Below are 13,501 nucleotides of genomic sequence, written 5' to 3' on the forward strand. Positions count from 1 at the left end.
TCTCTCAACAAGATCTTGTGCAGACCAGAAATTTTTAATCGTGATGAAGTCCAACTTACCATTGTTTTCTTTCGTGGATCCTGCTTTTAATGTTGTATTTAAAAAGTCATCACCCAATCCAAGGTCTTGCAGGTTTTCTCCTGTGCTATCTTCCTGATTCATAGTTTTGCATTTTACATTTAGGTCTGTGAACCAACTGAGTTAATATTTGTGAAAAATCTAATGTCTAATTCATTTTTTTGCATGCAGATGCTCAGCTATTCTAGTACATTTGTTGAAAAGACTATTATTTCCCCATTAAATCTCCTTTGATCCTTTCAAACTGAATTTTTAATCATACATATAGACCGTAATTTAAGCTAAACCATATAGAAAATAGTCTTTAAATTTAGTGGATGTCCATCTAGCTGCTATATATGATACATAACAGATATAATTTAATTTCTATAGATTTTTTAAATGTGGGGGAAAGTACAAATGCTTCAATATATAGTACTGTGGCAATTAGCCATGTGGAAGAAGCAATGTACGTCTCTATCCCAAAGACTGGAATAAATCCTGGAAATATTAATTAGATGTGATTTTTTAATAATCGGGATGAAGCCCAATAAACCTACTTTAATTAAGAAAAATATATTACACTTTTAAATAATTATTACTCCATATTTATGGCATATTTGTCCAATATTTATTAAGATCCTATGGTGTGTAAGTTGCTCTGCTAAAAAGGCAGGTGGGAAGTGATAAATTTTTTTTTAAAAAGGAAATAGAGTCTGTTTTCCCATAAAGTTTTATAAGCTGGTGAGGAAAACAAACATTGATTTAAAACCATACAAATAAAAAAAAATAAAAAAAATAAAGCCATACAAATACATCTTTGTGGTACATAGTTTAAAAAGTATCAACAGGGAATGCCAAATACAGCTTTCTTCATTTTTCTGTGATCAGATGTATTTTTCCATCAAATCTCCATTCTTTCCTTTTTTTCCCATTCTTTCCACTGTAGAAAAATGAACTACTTATATGTAGATAAATCCAATTATTTATTTATCCGTTTTTTTTTTTCTTCAATGAATTTCAAGGCCTTTGGTCCTACTTTCTCCTTTCCTTAGAGGAGATTCTAATATAGGGGCACAGGAAAGCTGCATTTTACCCTTTGGGAATCAACCATCACCTTTATTCTTATATTCTCCCACCAGTCCTGGTATCCCCTGAGCTCTAGCCACGTCCCCACTCAAGCCCCAGCTTGGTGTTCTCTTTACTATCCTCTGCTGACATCCTTGAAGTCCATCAGCTCACTTGTGAGCTCCAAGAGAACAGTGGGACAAAGTGAAGGAAGCCAACAACAACTATATATATATATATATATATATATATAACAACTTGCTTAACCCTCATTATATTGCTCTGTTAAAAGCCCAGAAAGTTAAGAAGAGAGGCTAGACACATGTAGCAGAGGAACCTGTTCTTCAACGAGGAATCAAGAAAGGCTTCCTCAAGAAATTTGTGCTTGAAGTGGGATCTGAAGAATAAGTGTTATCCAGACCCATATATCCAGGATGGGGTTATATGTGAGCAAGCTGAGTCTAGATCAAATTAGTCTTTTGGCCTCCTTACCTCTTCATCAATAACTAATCTGTTGTATATGATTGATTAATCAGTGCTCGGTTCCAGCTTTCACATGTTGACAAATATATTTTGGAAGTGCTCTCTTATGGAAGGTTCATACAGGTCTTTTTCAAAGCACAACATTTAATCTCCAAATTATAGATGTTCTTTCTGAAAGCATTATTCAAAAGCATCGGTTTATGAGCTTTTTGATTGTATACCCTGTAAACCAGAAAAAAGCAACACTTGAGCATCACCCAATGATGGTTTTCTACTTTATTGGTGTAAAGTTGCCCAAAAAGGACCCGTAGTTAAAATACAAGCAATTTATCAACATCCGAGCACATTAGCTGGATTGGTAAATAAATATCTTTGACTGCTCTTGCATAATAGCAACCAACATATAGATTCATCAGTGGTAGTTCATGCTTTTCCTAACCCTAGTGAACTATTTTGACATTGAGAACTGATTTTTACCTTAAAAACATATTAACTATACTGTCTTTTGTTCAAGTCAATGGCTTAAAAAAAAAAACTTCCTTTTAAAGCATCCTACTGAATAGTTCTTAGGAAATTGATGCTTTACTATGCTGTCTTAGTAATCATGACTAGAAAGAGTTAAGAAAACTTAGAGAAAACACAAAGTTTTATTCCAAGGAAGAATCTGTACACTGAAAGACTAGCATTTTTTTAAAGTATAAAAATAAATAATCCTCTGTAACTCTTAATTACCTTATTTTTGAATTTAACACTTTCCTTGGTGTCCTCATTCCTGCTAAAGTCTCTTCAGAAGCTGAAATATAATTAATGGTCTTATTCATGCATTTCATATGTTTTCATTGTGCAAATAAAGCCCTAAAGTTCCTAATTAGATGAATATGATCTTTCCAAGTGGTGCATTTGGAATGGCTCTTCTGTTTGCAATGGCATTATAATTCCTAATGATAATAGTAGCCATAATCACCATATTACTCAATACCACCATGTAACTCTTTTTAGTAACATCAAATAATCTAACTTTTCCAATTTTCTTTCTACATAAAAACATTTATATTTTTACTGCCAACCATATTAGACCATGTATTTGAAACATTGCTTTTCTAGGACTGATGCCTGCATGTCATTATCATCTTGTGTCCTTGTCCCTAATAAATGTTTCCCTGTGGGGACCACATGGCACTCAAAGCTGCCTGCAGTCTTTCCAGGAGGCAAATAATTAGCCACAGAAATAATTCATTTCCAGAGGGAATTCAAATTAGCCACATTCTTATGTGTCTCTCTATGAATTTCATATCAGCTAAGTCAAATTGCTTCGGTTTGGACTTAATTCCGAGTTTCTTTTACTGGTGGACGGGAGAGCTTTAGGCAAAAAGGATGGTCTTAATCTGGGATCAGATAGATCCATGATTTTGTTTTAAAAACTGTCAAAGTACAAACTGATAGTTACCAAGGGGAGGTGGGGGAGGAGGGGTGAAACAGGTGATGGGGATTAAGGAGGGCACTTGTGATGAGCACCAGGTGTAGGGACATATGGAAGTGTTGAATCACTATATTGTACACCTGTAACTAATGTTACGCTGCATGTGGCTAACTGGAATTTAAATACAAACTTTAAAAAATTAAGTAAGCTACTTATCTTGGACTTTTAATGAGATTGGGCTTTTAAAGACAATCTGCCCATTCATTAACTTCTGGGCCCATTATGTATATAATTATATTTACAAGTAGTCAAATTAAATATAGAAATATGGAAATATAAATAAACTCTCATGTGAGTTGATGTTTGCCTCTTTTATCCTTGGAATAATTTGGTATCTAAATCTGTTTCTTTTGCCCACTTTAGAAAGTTCTGTATTTTTTACATCAATTTGACTGGCTACATTGATCTTACCTTTTGTACAGCCACTGCCTATGAGAGGAAGTATTTTAGCCTTCTATGATGCTCCTTCTGAAGGTGGCAGATTGATATTTATTACGATTTTACTAGATTTGCAGTGCTTTGTCCAATCTTCAAGAACCCACTGGTTTCCTTTTTCTTTCTTTCTTCTCTTTAAACTGTTCTTTTTCTAATTCATTGATTAAATTGTCCTATCTTTTGCTGTCTGTACACCACACACTCTTTACCACCTTGAGTTCTATTCCTGCCATTGAGCCTTCAGTTGCTTTGGATCTTATATCATGAACCTTTTTCTTTGCATCACTAGCTTCTTTGCTGAGGGAATACACTCTTTATGATGTATTCTGATGCCTTGTGTCTTTCTGAAGCTTTCTCTCTCTCCTTCTGTGTTGTAGGAGAAATTATTTATCTAACCCACAAGAAAATCTATTTTTTTGGATAGGAAACGGCTAACTTCTGTGTAGTTCCACAAAGAAGACAGTTCTCATCGAGAAACTAAGAAAATCCTTTATTTATATGTTCTCTGTTTCTTTAAATCAAAGTAGCCATATATCAAAGGCCTACGGCTGGCAGAGAACAAGAGAAACACTCTCTCAGCACTTTTATCTTTAACTCGTTACTGTCCATTAAATATACGTTATATAATTATAATGTAATCTATAACACGATGGATGAGCACTACATGAGAATAATGTAAATTAAGCTGAACTTGATGCAAATAAGGTAGTGGACCTCAAATTCAATGTTTTCTGTTTTACTTTCATTAACATTCTTTTGGTTTTATTTCAATGAATTTTATCTCCTCTCTGTGTGTGTGTGTGTGTGTGCGTGTCTCATTCTCTCTTTCTCTTAGATAAACTTGCAGGCAAAATAATGCTAAGATCCTTGATAACCACCAAGGAAGTTTAATTAAAAGAAAACTTCAGGGAGATAGGTGCGATTTCCACACAAGGAATGGATTTCTGTCAAGTGAACAAGTCTCTATGATCAAAATGTCTTATTACCTGTCTTCTTTCTCCTCTCACTATTTCCCCCACACCATCTCTCTCTCTTTCTCCTCTTAAGTGTGGGAGTCATTAGTGTTCTTCACAATACCTACAATGTTCATTCTTGTAGGCACATGCAGAGTAGAATGTCTTGTTTCCATGTTCTTTGAAGTTTGCAGTGGCCATTAGACCTGCTTTGGCCAGGTTTAACTTCTGTACATACTTTAAAGAGCCAATGGGATAATTTGCCACATAATCTCTTTCTCTGTTAGTGCAACAGGGAACAGAAACATTCAAAATGGTAGCTTTTTCATGGGCTCTGGCTATGGAGTGGTGATGATGACTTTGAGCAAAGGTTCCAATTGAACTTCAATGGGTAACAATCAAGATAAACCCTAAAAGAAGGAAGTTAAAACAGCACATAATGCAAACAGCAGAGATAATCATCATCAATAATAGATTATGTAACTTTTGTATTCACATAATCTGTGTGAATAGTATGTATATTTATAGCACAAAAATATATTCATACCATATATATATATATATATATATCCCATATAAAGAATAATAACATAATGTCAAAATGGCCTGCTCTTCTGTGTACAAAGAAGATCATTTCAAAGAAGTAAATAGTCTTCTATTATGTAACATTAATAAAGTAAGGTCTTCCATCGTATGACTATATTCTCATATATTTTAATTATTATTTATTGTTGGTTTTTGTTTAAGCCTATTTGGTCATTTTTAAACATTGTGATAATAAACACATTTTTATAAGTATTCTAGCTTCAAAATATTTGCACAAAGCATAATTATTTTCTCTGAGGATAAATTTCTACCTGTAGAGTTTCTGAGTCAATACATATGCAAAATGGTGTTTTCTTATATGTAAAAATAACATTTTTGAAATCCAAAAATTTGTCCTTTTACTAACTACATGAGGTTTTAAGATTTCCTACAATCTTACTAAAAACAGAAACTGGGGTGCTTTGGTGGCTCAGTCGGTTAAGCATCTGCCTTTGCCTCGTCATGATCTTAGGTTCCTGGGATCAAGCCCCACATGGGGCTCCCTGCTCAATGGGGAGCCTGCTTCTCCCTCTCACTCTGCTGCTCCCTTTGCTTGTGCACACTTGTTCTCTCTCTGTCAAATAAATAAATAAAATCTTAAAAAAAAAAAAAACAGAAACAAAAACCCAAATCTTTCTTAGCTGTTACTAGTTTTACTAATGAAAATAGTTTTAGAGTCTTGAATTTATTTTTATTTATTTAAATACTGGTTTGGTATATGCAGTTTTACATTTTTATTTTTCTTTTGTCTGCTAGGTGTGATACAACTATATGCATCATTTTCTGGGGGTAAGCTAGTAAAAATAAAACTTTCTTCCACTGAGAGAGTAAATATTGAACTATTCTGGAAGTGAAGATACTTAGTCATACAATCTGTATGCTGATACAATACACACAGTCAACTTCTCCCTTTAGGCTATAAAATTAAGATACAATATAAATTGTGTTTTCACTAAGATATCTTTTAACTGTCTCCAAGAGATTTTCTGAAGACAAAACTGGTTTGCATTTTTATGATTGTTGGTAAAATAGTATCACATTTTTATTTGATCAAAACTAGCATTGAATTTATCAAAGCAAACTGAATTTGTTTGAACTCTTCATGACAAATTTGATTTGTTTTAATTTTTTATAATTGAATTTTAGTAATGTTGAACTATTTTCTCTCTAGAGAACAGAACCATGACTACAAAACTCCAACAGTGTCATTTAATAATCTGAAAAGCAGCTCATTTTCACTATACCAGTAGGTACAGGATCAAATGAGTTATCTGAATGACGGATTTTTGACAATGATTGTTAGAGTTCTAGGTGATAATTGTCTGACTCCTTTTCTACCTGTGGATACAATCAGAAATAGAAAATGTGAGTTTGAGAAAAATAAAAAGAAAATTGAGGTAAATTTAGGTAATTGCAAATCTGTTTCAAGCAAGATACATGAAACAAAGGCATAGATCATCAAAACCTTAGTGTAAATCATGAGTAAAAGAAAAAGGGAGACTCTCCTACAATATGAAATATAGCCAGATCTTCAATCTGTACCTTGGTCAAAAGATCACAGTCCAGAAATAAAAATTAATTTCAAGAATAATTATTTGCTTGAATCAGTCAAATTCCATAAACGGCATTTTCTTTCCTGATCACCTTCGTTATACAGCACAGCAGCTACGCTAACACATCTGTCATACATAACATCACTACCCTAGCCCTAGTCCAGCACTTTTCTTTGGCATTCTTCATTTCGTTTTCTGTTGATTCTGACTACAACACAAGAAACAATGTCTCTTCAGGAAGGATCTGCCTCAAAATTAAGGCAGGAGAAGAAATTGATTGGACCAAACTAGAATCTTCTCTGGCAGATGGATCACAGAGGTCATATTGTGATTATTCCAGATGAATTGATAGGTCTTTAGTTGAGAAAGTGATATTGCTACTTAATACCCAAGGAAATCTCCCAATATTGTTACATAGAAAAGTGAGGTAAATATTTTGCATGCTACCTGAGAGTCCAAAATGGACTTTATACCAAAGGGCAATGAATCAGATTGAGAATATGAGGGCAAATAATTTCTTTAGAGTAATAACGAATTCTTAAGCAAACCAGAAATAGCCAGCCATTTTAGGGCAGTAAGTGTCATCATTTGTGTTCATTGCCTTATTAACTTTTATATTTTGAAGCATCTATGTGAGAATATGTGAAAATTAAAATAATTATCTAAGAAAAATAACTAATAAGTAGGGAAAATGTCATCATAGGTGTACTAGTCAGAAATGAATAAACTGTGCTGAAGTAGCAAGAAACTTGCAGCTCTTAATAAACTAACTTAAGTTTATCTCTTACACAGAACCTATCACAGTCTGGGCATCTGGTCTCCATGCACTAACTCAGAGATCCAGGATGCTTCAGTTGTAGCTGAATCACCTCCACAAAACTCAGAGAAGGGGAATCTGAAGGGCATTTCCTTTCTTCATCATGGTCACGAGATACATTTTTTCTGCTCACATTGCATTAACAAAAGCTGATTATTTGGTCTCATCTAAACTCAAGAAGGGGAAAAAAAAACTCAAGAAGGAGAAAATTATAGTTTTCCATGTGTAAAACACAGATAAATATAAGATAATTCATGATAAATATCCAACACAGTGTCTGTCAAAATGCAAATATCTTGGTAATTATAATGAGGATATATGCATTTAAAAAATCTAATTTCTCTGAAATATATATATATATATATATATATATATAATTATTGGAATTCTATGCTAAAATATCAATAGTGATTTCCGGATGCAGTGATTGTTTTTTACTTCTTTTATCTTTGAGCGATTTTGGCACAGTATATAACTTCTATACACAGAGCAGTTGGAATGTGTATATAATTACTTTTATATAAATGCATATATATGTATATATAGAATGAAATCTTTTTATTTTCCTCTCTATGTTTAATTTATTAAATATGAATGTGAACAAATGCTTCTGAATACTTTTTTTATTTATTCTGGAAAAGTGCCTCTCAAATATATAGTGGTCTCCAAAATTTATAATTTTGGCAAGTAATGTCCTACTTAATTCATTGATTTGTTTGGTTAATATTTATAAATATCCTCTTTGTACCAGGCACTATTCTAATACTGAGTATTCAAGATGGGAGGGGGGATTAGGAGTCCCCATAGAATTTACATTCTAGTGAAAGAAGGATATAAAATAGACTAGAAAAAAATCAGCATATAGGATGCTAAAAGTGCTAATGAAAGAAATAAAACAGGTAACAGATAAAACTGCAGAAGTGGTAGAAGGAAGGAATTCAATGTTAAATAGTATGAAAAGGGAAGATCTCTTCATCAAGTTGATTTCTGAGTAAAGAATTTAACATTACAAGAAAGTCAGGCTATGTGGATATCTGTGGAGAGAGCATTCCAGACAGAAAGACCAACAAGAAAAAAAATGACCTGAGGCAGAACATAGGTAAATGTTGCAGGAATAGGAATGAGGCCAATAAAGACAGAGAAGAAAAAGCCAGGGAAAGTCACAGAGTTAGAGGTCAAGGAGGTCAGGCATGTGGCAGTATATTCTCTGGGATCTTGTAAGCCATGACAATGAGTTTGGCTTTTTGAATTGGGAAGTCCTAGGAGAATTGTAAGCAAAAGAAGAGATCATATATATTCTGGATCACTCTGGCTGCTGTGTGCAAACCTATGTTCAAGAGAGCCAAGGGCAAAAAAAGAAAAAAAAAAAAGAGGGCCAAGGGCAGAAGCAGGGAGGTCAGTTGGGAGGAAGAATCGAGATAAGAGATGATGCTCTCTCCAACTAGAGCGATAGCAATGGAGGTGGAGAGATGATCGGATTATTGATTGATTTTTGAAAGCAAAGTCAAAAGGATTTCGGTGACATATCACACTTGGATGTGAGAGAAAGATTTGCTCACCAGAAAGAACAGAATTATCCAATACATAAAAGGGGAAGACCACCAAAGCAGGCTTGAGGCACAAATGCAAGAGGCATTCTTACATGTTATGATAGGAGTCCCTAACAAAATAATTGCGCAAAGGTGTTCAAAAAGCATCTAAATACACTAGTCTGCGGTTTCAGGAGGTGGTAATTGCCCTGAAACTATAATAAAAGAATGAATCAATGCTTATAATGCACTTATCATATATCAGGAACTATCTTTTCTATTATATGTATGAATTATTTTTTTCATACAAAATTCTCATGAGATAGATACTATTATCAATATTTTATAGTGAGGAAACTGAGACACAAAGAAGTATTTGCTTTAAGGACAAAGAGCTAATAATACATAGTGAGAGCCTGTGTGTCTATTAGCCATGCTTCCTGCCTCTCTTGGTAACTAATCATCATGTAGCTAGTATTTAAAGTCATAAAACTGGATGAAATCCCCAAGAGATTCTGGAGAGAGTGGAAGAGATCCAAAGACTGAGCCCTAGAGCACTCCAGAATTAAGAGCTCTTAAGTCTTGAGTTGAGAAAATATCAGCCCTGACAGTGGAAGAAATCATCTCATAGTGAAGAAAATAAGATGGTTATGCTGCCTTGGAAGCAAAGACAATAATTCAAGAAGAGTGTGATGAATTATGTTAAAAAAATGCTGGTAGGTCAAATAAGAAAAGCTCTAAACTGATTTTTGGATTTAGCAACATGGAAGACATTGGGGAAATTAGCAAGATTAGTTCCGGTGAAGGGACAAGAGTGAAACTCAGAAGGAGAGGAAGTGAAGACAGGGAATCTAGATAATTTTTGAAGAGTTATTTTGTAAAGCAGATAAGAATTTAAAAAGGTAGAAGGGCTAGTGGTGTCAACAAAGAGATTTTTGTTTGTTTTTAATGTTAAAATAATAAACCACTGTCTGCACTCTCCTAGGTAGATTATATAAACACAGATACAAAGAGATGTTAAGAATAATGGATATCATCATCCTATTTTGTATATTATCTCAGTGAATGAGGAGGACTCATCTAAGAATAAGTCAGAGGTGAAGGTATAGGAAGAGAAATAGATAGGAGACAGACTTGATGGGGATTATGTCTTGTGAGAGCTGGGCAGCATTTGGGGTCAATCCCACTTGTAGTAGGAGCAGTACAAATGAACACTACATAGAGATGCCACTCAACATCTAACAGATGGGCCAAAACCTGAATATTTGACAATACACTGTGTTGGGAGATGCCATGAAACAGACAAGCTCTCCATTATGTTGGCAGTCAGAATAAAAAATGGTACAATCCTGATAAAGAGGAATTCAGAAGTACTGGGAAAATCATATATGCATGTAGCTTTTGACCCAGCAAGCCCACTTCTAGGCAACATTACCGAATTATGAGAAGGCTCATGCGCGTGGTTATTTATTATGGTATAGTTTGTAATTACAAAAGTTTGGAAATATTCCAAATGTCTATGAGTGCAGGACTAGTTGAACAATCCATGATTCGTTCACAGACCAAAACACTCTGCAGGTTTAAAAATGGAGGAAGAACATTTTTTTCACATCCTTGTTTTAAAATAATTAACTTAAACTCCCTTCTAGTCTCTTTATGCTTTCCCTCTCTTCCCTGACCCATTCTCTCCCCACTTTCATTCTCCTTCCTTCCAACTGCCAAAGAAAACTTGCATCTGTCAAAGTTCAACAGGCAAGGTAAACTTAATTCAAGGCTATTGTGGTAGCAGAGAGATGTTTGCCTCCACTGGAACAAACAGTTGCAGAGTGCTTAAGAGCTGGGGTGGGAGGCTGAGGGGCCATCTAGATTTGTTCATCGACCTCACTGTCAGGAAAAGTACATTTTCTCTTACCTTCATGATGGGAAGATAGTTTAACAACTTGAAGCAAGCAAGGTTCTCCTACTCTTCTGTAGAAACTGGAGATCATGCCTCTTTTTTACTTAATGGTTACATTTCCCTTCCTTCTTTCCTTCCTTCCTTCCTTCCTACTTCCTTCCTTCCTTCCTTCCTTCCTTCCTTCCTTCCTTCCTTCCTTCCTTCCATGGAATCATGTGAAATTATAAACCACTGTTGTTTTAAGCAACTAAAACATTTTAGTGTAGCAAGACATAATGAAATATCTTATGATAGCCTATTCCAACAAAGCAAAACTGGCCTTAAATGATATTATTCTCACATCAGGTTAATTTGAATTTTGACTGTATATGAGTAAATAATATTTAAAATTTAAAATTTAGGGTGCATGTTGATATCATGAATGTGTAGGAGAATATCCTTATACTTAAGATACATTTGCTTGAATATTTAGTATTTAACTGTATTACTATATGCACTTATTTCCAAATAGTTCAGCCAAGAAAGAGGGGAACTATGTTTGTGTGTGTGTGTGTATATATATATATATACTTAGAAAGCAAATGTGCCAAAATGTTACATTCTAGGTGAAAATTGTGAGGATATTCATTCTACTTTTCTTTATTCTGAAGTTTTATTTTTTCAAAATACAAAAGTAGGAAAATATTAATAAAAAAGTGAATAAATGAATATATGTTAGAATATATGTCATGTGAGAAAAATTTTCTCTCAGTGAGCCTTTTTAGTCACATCTCATTTAGAATTCTGTATACTATTCCCACCAAGCATTCCCTATGCCCTTCCCTGGTTTATTTTTTCATGTCATACATTCATTAGAGTCATTGGGATTGACACAAACAAAAGTTACAAATTAATTTTGGATTTTTGACTACAAAATGACAGTTAAGAAACAAACAATAAGGATCCCTGGGTGGCTCAGTGGTTTAGCGCCTGCCTTTGGCCCAGGGTGTGATCCTGGAGTCCAGGATCAAATCCCACATCGGGCTCCTTGCACGGAGCCTGCTTCTCCCTCTGCTTCACCCTCTGCTTCTCAATCTCTCTCTCTGTGTCTCTCATGAATCAATATATAAATTCTTAAAAAAAGAAACAAACAATAGAATTAATCTATATAAAGTGGGCTATCTTGAATCTTTTTCAGCTAGAGAGAGGAGTCCCTGACAAAAGCAAAATATTGTATTTTAAAAAGTCTTAATTATTGGGTCAGGACAATCACCTAGACCAAATACCTAAATAATTGATTTAAAAGTAACCTAGCTAATCAAAAATTCAACCTTTAAAAAAATCAACGTTTAAATTTAATTGACAAATGTTATTTTTCAAAAATCTACTCCATAAAATGTTTTTTGAAATTTCTTTTTTTTTATTTATTTATGATAGTCACAGAGAGAGAGAGAGAGAGAGGCAGAGACATAGGCAGAGGGAGAAACAGGCTCCATGCACCGGGAGCCCGACGTGGGATTCGATCCCGGGTCTCCAGGATCACGCCCTGGGCCAAAGGCAGGTGCCAAACCGCTGCGCCACCCAGGGATCCCTGTTTTTTGAAATTTCCAAAACAATCTACCAATTCAAACATACAATAATACATATTTTTCACTTACAATTTTTATCTCAGGGCAACATCCAAGACACACTTGTTCACGTATATGTTTTACTTTCTCTGAAGATAATGCAAGTGTGTTACAATAGTGCTAGACATTAATTATTTATCAGTATTACAGCAATAAGAAATGAAAAGTAAACCAAGCCAAGATGAAAGTATATAGCTACTGAAATAATGCAGGGGATCACCTTGCTAGATGTGATGCAGTTGTCTGGACAAATAAATGATGTACTGGGAGATACACACACACACACACACACACACACACACACACACTGCTTCTCTATCTGATTGTAAAGAGAAATTTATAGTTAGTAGGCTAGGATAAAGTCAAAATTATCAAAACAGTAGATATAAAAACTAAGCATGGTGTAATACACTAGATGAGATACAAGAACAAAAAAAAAGGACATTAGTTAAAAACTAAGAAAAAAAGTACTTTAGCTAGTAATAATTTATCAACATATGTTTATGAACTATAACAAATATACTAATGCAAGATATTAATAATAAGGAAATTGGGTATGAAGTATAATGGGAATTTTCTATACTTCACAACTTCACAATATTTTAAAAATCCAAATATATTCTAAAATGAAATGTTTGTTAAAAGAAAACAGAAACAAAGAATGTCCAATACTTTCATTGCCTAGTTGGGTGTGTATGTGTTTAATTGTTGCTAACTTTGATGTGTTTTTACTTAATAAGAATGGCACTTGTATCTTAGGGAAAATGTAATGTACATTTTAAAACACAACAGCTATTAAGGGGTGTCTGGGTGGCACAGTTGGTTGAGCATCCTACTCTTGGTTTCAGGTCAGGTTGCCATCTGGAGGTCGTGAGTTCAAGCCCTGCATTGGGATCCACGTTCGCGTGGAGTCCACTTGAGATTCTCTCTCCTCTTTCTCTGCCCCCCTGCTTGCCCTCTTTCTCCTTCTCTCTCTCTAAAAAGTAAATAAATCTTTAAAACATAATTAACAGCTATTAAAGATTTTGATACTTAGG

General features: G+C 34.3%; 1 long non-coding RNA gene across 3 annotated transcripts in view; it reads right to left on the minus strand.

Moving 5' to 3' along the window:
* LOC102154294 overlaps positions 1–13,501 on the minus strand; it is a 192,113-nt gene that overhangs the window by 127,343 nt on the left and 51,269 nt on the right. For 2 of the 3 annotated variants that reach the window (XR_005376321.1, XR_005376322.1), the window contains exons 4-6: positions 3,500–4,886; positions 2,341–2,401; positions 1,618–1,830 (exon numbers count right to left, since the gene is read on the minus strand). This is a non-coding gene — a long non-coding RNA (uncharacterized LOC102154294). Of the gene's footprint in view, positions 1–59; positions 197–1,617; positions 1,831–2,340; positions 2,402–3,499; positions 4,887–13,501 lie in introns of all 3 variants that reach the window. The other variant, XR_005376320.1, reaches the window with a different exon arrangement.

The sequence above is a fragment of the Canis lupus genome, chromosome 22, assembly GCF_011100685.1.
Source record: "Canis lupus familiaris isolate Mischka breed German Shepherd chromosome 22, alternate assembly UU_Cfam_GSD_1.0, whole genome shotgun sequence".
In the NCBI taxonomy this organism is placed as follows: Eukaryota; Metazoa; Chordata; class Mammalia; order Carnivora; family Canidae; genus Canis; species Canis lupus.